Consider the following 7,737-nt stretch of genomic DNA (forward strand, 5'->3'; position numbering starts at 1 on the left):
GGTGGAGTAGAGGATTTCGCTGGAAAGCGAGCACGCGCGATGAGATGGGTGAAAGAGCAGGTTTATCAGCTACTTAGGAACTCTGGGATGGTCCGTGTGGAAAGTATGGGTAGATGTGGCAGGTAGTATGGGCCCGTACTACTGAAAGCAGAGGACCCATACTTGATACAGGGGGCATCTTGAAGGTCCTAAGGAACAGATTGAGGAGTGATGTTATGGTTCGAATACCATACATCGGAGCGGATACAGAGTGATGTTATGGTCAGGGCACAATACATCGGAACAGTTTGAGATAGATGTTGTGGTTCGAGTGCTATACATTGGAGCAGATTGAGGAGTGGTGCTATGGTTCAGGTACCATACACCGAAGCATGTTGAGGAGGGATGTCATGGGATGAGTACCATGGTTCGTAGTGGATGATGCTTGTGGCTATCTTGTTATCCGGTTATCGATCGGACGAGCACGAGCGAGCGGGATGCGAGGATTCGCGAGATCCGGCGTGATGAGGTTGCTGCATTGTTGCGGGCTGAGTCGCCAGAATTGTTTGGGTCGATCAGGACCACTATGATTGAAGTAGTTTGACGAGCGATATGCGGCTTTCGCAGAGACGGCTGCCGCGGCGGTTGCAGCGGCTGTAGCAACGGCAAAGAAAGGGGCTAGTCGGGGTTTCCAGTATCGGGACTTCTATTATGCGAAGCCTCCCACATTCGATGGAGTTCAGGACTCGATTGTTGCTATGAGATGGTTATTGGACATGGAGGGGTGTTTCTCCACGAGTTTATGCCCTGCTGATCAGAGGGTGGGGTGTGCTCCGAACCTGTTGAGGCTCGGGGCGAAGGATTGGTGGAGATTGACCACGAGGTCATTTTCCGATGCGCAGAGGGCTGCGGTTTCATGGGATCAATTCAGAGGGATGTTCAGTACTCGCTATGTTCCGCGGGATGAAAAGGAGAAATTGGCTCAGAAGTTCCTTAAACTGAAGCAGGATTTGGAGTCGGAGACTGAGAGCACCGGGATGTTTATTGAGAGGGCGATGTTTTGCCCTGAGTTCGCTTCGGAGCAGGCTCAGATGTCCCGATATCCGAGTATGCTCAAGGGGGGGGGGTATCAGACAGTTCGTGCCTGCGCAGAGGCGCGAGACCGTGTTGGTATCGCAGGAGGCCGCCATGTGGCGTGAGTTAGAGGTTGAGTTGCAGTTGCGTGAGATGAGGCAGGCCCCGATGCAGTCGCAGTCGGCGCCGAAACGGTCCATGACCGTAGACGGTAGAATGGGGGATCGGAGCGGTCACACTTGTGGGAAGTGTGAGAGAGATGGCACCGGAGCTTGTTGGCCCAGTGGTGCATGCCGCAAGTGCGGAAAGGAGGGGCACTGTGCACGGGATAGTTGGCAGTCAGTGCCAATTCGGGATTTGAGGAGGACAGGATGAAGCGGAGCCCCAGAGGGCTCAGGGTCGTGTTTATCTGCGTGCGACAGAGGGAGACGGAGCAGTGCCGGAGACAGCTGCGGGTATGATGCTTTCATGATGTCTTAATTGTCTGGCATTGATTTGGCGTATTGTTTGTGCTGGTATCTTGCATGGATTTCGATGCGGTATTCGTTGTTTCGCGGGTCTGGCATGGTTATGGATTGGTGCTTCAGGTTTTCGCTTTGGCATTCGTTATTCCCTGATGGTTGGGTATGGTTATAATTGGTGTTTTAGTGTCAGTAGTCTTGTGCGGTTTTCGATGTGATGCTCATCCTTTGGGCAGGCTGTGAGTTTGGTTATGGGTTATTGTCGAGGATCCCTTTGGTTATCGTTCGTGGGGGTTGTTAGGGGAGATGCGGCACTGGGTTGATTATCGAGTAGCATCTACAGTCGTGGAGTGGATGATTGAAGGACTAGAATCTTGTGAGTGGGTTGATCAGGGAGGAGGTGTGTTTTGCTGAGGGTTGCTTATGCTTGTGGGGAGCAGTCAGTGGGTAAATGTTCTCTTTGTGCAGGGTTGTTCTGTAAGGTCGTTAAGGACGATCGGTGGCAGTTAGTCAGTGCTTTAGTGGGGGAGAATTAGAAAATTCTCCGCGAGATCGATGAGTATATGAGGGTGCTTAGCTGCCGGGATTCAGCAGTGTTTGTCAGCGCAGAGTATAGGCCGACGAGAGCGAGTGTCGGGTATGCGGGGCGGGATACAGACCTAGGGCAATCGATTGTGGAGGCCTGAGGGAAGGCCGGGATCAAGCTTGAGTAAGTAACCGGGGTTATGTGATCAGAGTATTGGTATGTTTGAGGTACGTGATGGGTTGTACTGCATTAATCCCACGGGATTATGTTGTGCATAATTCTAGAGCTGGAACCGGAAGGTCCCCAGAGTTAGAACCTGAGGGTTCGCAGAGTTTGGGTGTACGGACCCACAGAGATATAGCCTCGAGTGGCTAGTATGTGTTAGGAGAGTCGGTCCAGTCATACTGGAGACTCTGTTGGTATTGCTGGATTAGTTTGAGATTTGCGGATCGCATATGTTGCGGTGTGATTGCATTGGAAGGTCTGGCCCCGGGTTATTGATCTTGTGTAGCGGAGGTAGTGATTTTGATGAGTGGAGAGAGTACATGGGATTGAGAGCCCCTGCAATGAGAACCAGAGTATGTGGATAGCGGTTACGCAAAAAGGGTGGTGTCGCTTGGGGCGAGCACCGTGGCACCGGTTGGAGTGGCATTATGGCCAAGAGGGTTCCTTGGAAAAAAAAAGGAAAAGAGGAAGGTGTGTAACTCCGAAGGGGTGCAAGTTGACGAAAGTGAAAGCTGCAGAGCAGAATTATGGTTAGAGTATTTCAAGTATGGTTTCGAGCATCGTGTTTGCGGCAGTGAAGTAGGAACCCATCCGGGTTGGGATGACTGACGAGACTCAGAAAGGATGCAAAGGAATAGAGAATCTTGAATTCTCAGTGTGAATCTGATCAGAGAGTAGGGTGGATGTAGTGGTTCATCTTGGGAGATGTTTGAGGATATCATCAGGGTATCGGGTCTTTCCACCTGCGGGTGTTGGGACTAGTCCAGTATGTGTATGTAGTGGCAAGGGGAGAACTTGTGAGAGTTGCTCTGAGAGTGAGAATGGATCTCTCAGTCGGTCCGGAATGGACAAAGTGGGCTTTGGATCGGGGATCCGGTGGTTCATGGTTTCCTAACCCTTATTGGTCGAGCGATTGTTGGGATTCAGAGCAGATTCAGCAGATGAGACAGAGGTTGTTGACCGCCCAGAGCCAACAGGAAAGTTATGCGGACAGACGCCGGTCCGAGCATGTGATTCAGGTCGGCGACTTTGTATTCCAGGAAGAGGGGTAAGTGGGGGCCCCGGTATGTTGGGTCTTTGCGTGAAGGTGCGAAGGTAGGAAAGGTGGCCTATCGGTTGGAGCTGCCAACGGAATTGGGATGGATCCATGACACTTTTATGTGTCGCAATTGAAGAGGTGTGTAGTAGATGAGTCAGCAGTGGTTCTACTAGAGAACGATTAGGTGGATGCGAGTCTGTGTTACGCCGAGAGGCCACTGGCCATCAGGAATCGGAAGATCAAGTTTTTGAGGAACCAGGGAGGTACCTCTGGTATTGATTCAGTGGCAACCTCGGAAGAGATCGGAAGTATCTAGGGAAGCCGAAACGTGGGATGCGGGAGCAGCATCCAGAACTATTTTTAGAGTGAGACTTCGAGGGCGAAGTCTAATTCTAGTGGGGGAGAATTGTAACAGCCCAAAATCTCAAGTATTGTTAAATTGCAATTTTGGGGTGTTTTAAAGGGGAGACTCGGCGAGTGGGAGCCAGACTCGCCGAGTAGGGTCGCAGATTTGGTCGCGGGTTCGCGACTGGACTCGACGAGTCCAGGTATGGACTCGGCGAGTCGACGCTGTTCAGCGGAAACCCTAGCCGTTTCGTATTGGGTCGTATAAAAGGGTGGTTATGTCGTCATTTCACGTCTTTTGGCCGATTGAGGAGGACCCTAAACGGTTGTGGGCATCCAGAACAAGGATTGAAGATCATTGGTGAATTGAGGAAGTTATTATTCAAGAAGGAGAAGGTTTTGGCTAATGGGACAGCAAGGGAATCACGTTTCGAGTCTTGGGGACACTGAGAGTGCATGATTCAGGTAACCTTTCGGATTATTTACTGCTAAGTGAAAGTGTGCACGGATTTAGGGTTTGTGAAACCCATTTAGAGATTAGATGGATTGCTGTGTTGTTATTCAACGTTTATAACCTTGTATTAGGACCCTTAGAGGTCCAGAAGGATCCATGTTTGTATATTCGGGAAAATATGTATCTCAGGAAGCAGTTCGATCGACTGCATGGCGTGGACTCGCCGAGTCGGATGATCAGACTCGGCGAGTAGCTTGAAGATTTACTGGGACTCGCCGAGTTGTTCTTCAGACTCGGCGAGTAGAGTCGGGGTGGCCCCGCGATTCTTCCATGAGTAACTCGTTGAGTCAAAGAGAGTACTCGACGAGTAGAAGGGAATTTTAGAGGAATGAAGGACGACCAGACTCGCCGAGTCGCCAGGGAACTCGCCGAGTCCAGTCGAGTTGACAGCGGACTGTTGACTAGAGTTGACTGGTGTGATTTCTTAGGGTCAACTAATGAGGAAGATAGAGGTATTAATAAGAGACATATGATGTGATAGGGAGCTTGTAGCTCGGAGGATCAAGTGTAAGGGATTTCAGGAGTTGCTATCTTCCAGTGACCGCGAGGTGAGTCTTCTCACTATACTTCACCCGGAAGGGTTTGATTGTGTGACCGGAAGGTCAAGTATGTTATGTGTTATGTTTATATGCTATAAATCGAAAGTTAGCTGCTACGCGTGATATACATGCTTATATATGGGCCGGAAGGCAAAGTATTATGTGACAGAAAGGTCAGGTATGATATATGGTGTATGTGCTTTATGTGTTAGAGTATTTGTATTATGTGTTATATATGTGTATGGGCCGGAAGGCAATTATCTTATGGGCCGGAAGGCAAATATCTTATGGGCCGGAAGGCGAGTATCTCATGGGCCGGAAGGCATTGTACAGTTGACCGGAAGGTCAAGGCCTGGAAAGGCGTATGTGCGTAAGGTATATTGGGGAACTCACTAAGCTTCGTGCTTACGTTGTTTATGTTATGTTGTTTCAGGTTCTTACAGTAACGCGGGATGGCAACGGTTCGATTGTACACACCGAAGAAAGAGTTGTGTTTTGGAGAATCCTGGTCTTCTATTATAACGAAAAAGAACCTATGTTTTGTAATTCGAATGTGAATAAGATTTTAAACAAGTGTTTTAATATTAAATTGATTATTTAAATGAAAATTTTGTTTTTGGAAATCACGGTGTTACAAAGAGTAAAATATTAGAGGAGTTTTCAGCCCTAAAGACCACATCCCCATGAGTTTACGGCCGTAAAATCATGGGTGGTGCTCTTGGGTGCTAATTGTCCTTAAACACTTGAGGGATGATGCTAGGTTTGGTTCTACGGCATTGGAAAGGGATTAAACCAATCATATGGACCATTTGATGAGTTTACGTGTTCTGATGATCCTAGGTTAATCACATGTGATTCTAACTCATTTTACAAGACTTGGATGGAATTTAGGGCATCATTTGACCATGTTTTAGGAGTTTACGGCCCAGGAACCTATCCTTGGGGGGTTTACGGCCGTTAACTCCTAAGGGAGTGGTTTTTATCAAGTTTAAGGCCTGTAACTCATGTGTGGTTTCTTCTAGACATTAATTCAAGGCTTAGGAGGTGTTTAAGGTGCATCTTAACACCTTAAAAGGTGTTTACTGTCCATGAATAGGGGTTTACGGTCCAAGCATGATCTTGGGCTGTAAACTCATATTTACCCCCTAAGTGTTGAGTTTTTGGTGTTCCTAGTCCATTCCAATAAGTCGTTAAGTCGTTTCCAAGCTCCAAAAGTGATTTGGGAGGGTTTTGGGGTTCAAAAACCCCTTTATGTGTGTTTACGGCCTAGGACTGTTCTAGGGCCGTAAACACATGATGTTGGTCCTATTCCATGATTTGAACACAAAATTGAAAGCTAAAGAGGTTATACTATGAGCTAGGATAGTTACCTTAACGATTTGTGGCTTGAATTGGATGATTTAGGACCAATAATTGAGTTTGTGGAGAGAGAGAGAGAGAGAGAGTAGTGAGAGAGGGTGGAAAGCTTCAAAATGAGGTCATTTGAACTTTAAATATGGATTAAGTTTGAGACACGGTGGAATTCTACCCGATACTGACGTTAAACGAGGCTTTTGGTTGCACTCGATTAAGTTGTCGTAACCCGACATGGTCGAAACTAAAAATTATCCGATTGAATATTGAAAGTGTTTTCTTGAGTTTCTAACGGGTTTGGATACTTACGAGGTCATAATAAAAGTCTTAAATTAGTTGACTTAATCCAAAAACGAATTTGGAACAATTCGCTAAAGACGAGTTTTATGGATGGAAACGAGTTACGACGATGAGACAAACTTCGGGTTGTCACATTATCCCCCCGTTAGAGGGAATTTCGTCCCGAAATTCAAACTTTAGATACAGTTCATGGATTCGGAAAGAAATACGGATACTTATGCTTTATCGGATTTTCGTGCTCTCAAGTGAACTCAGATTCTTGCATGACATTCTAGCGAACTTTCACTTATTGGGATATGGCTTTGTTTCTTGTGTCTAATCTCTCGATCTATGATTTTCGATTGGTTCTCCCATGAGGTTCAGGTTTTCTTTGATCTCGGTCTCATAAAAGGGATTACTAGGGTTTCATCGGATAGGCACTACTTAATAATAGAGACGTGGAGGAAAGGGTGAATGTTGCTACGTTCTGAAGGTAGTTAGAGTTTGTAGGCTACGGAATCGATCCTAACGAGGATTTCGAAAGGTCCTATGTACCTCGGGTTAAGTTTTCCGCATCTTCCAAAGCGTATCATGCCCTTCTAGGGCAAGACTTTTAACAGGACACGGTCTCCAACAGAAGAGTACACCTTTCTGTGTCGGAGTGGTTAGGGGTTTGGCAATCTTGGAAAAGTTTTGAGTGAATCTACGATAATAGTCAATGAGACCCAAGAATTTACAGCATTCTGTGAGTCTCTTCAATGCCGACTAATTCTCTATCGCCTAGGTCTTGGACGGGTCCACGTGTATGCCTTCCTAGCTTACCATGTGACCAGGTTTTGACTACGGGGGAAGGTTGAGATGGATAGATTTTTCGGAACAAAGGATATCAGCACGATTGAGACTCAATCAATCCATGCCAATGATAACACCAAAGCTCTTTATTGAAAAACCGGCATAAGATTGATGGGAAAAGAATGATCGCCGAGGGTAAGGGTACAACCTATGAATATATCGCTAGCATTCTCTTTCTCACTGATAGCCATTTCGACGGTACATGTTTCGGTTGTTAGTGGAGGACTAAGATTAAGATGATGTTTGAATGAATAGACAACATATTTTCTTTCAGCACTATAATCGAAAAGGTTTGTAAGTATAAGGGCTGCCGAGGAGGAATATACCTGTGGCAACGGTGGGATCGGTGGCTGCCTCTTCTTGTCCCATAGCTAAGACTCTCCCAGTGTTGCCAGTTGTTGCTGTTTTGGGGCAGTTTCTCTTGTAATGACCAACTTCACCGCAACCATAACAGGTTTGACTGACACCTACTTTAGAAGCTTGATTGGTTGATTGGGCTGGCGCCTTTCAGAATCGAATCCTATGCCCCTTTTTACCATAGTTGGAGCATG

Source organism: Lactuca sativa, chromosome 2, assembly GCF_002870075.4.
Source record: "Lactuca sativa cultivar Salinas chromosome 2, Lsat_Salinas_v11, whole genome shotgun sequence".
NCBI lineage: Eukaryota > Viridiplantae > Streptophyta > Magnoliopsida > Asterales > Asteraceae > Lactuca > Lactuca sativa.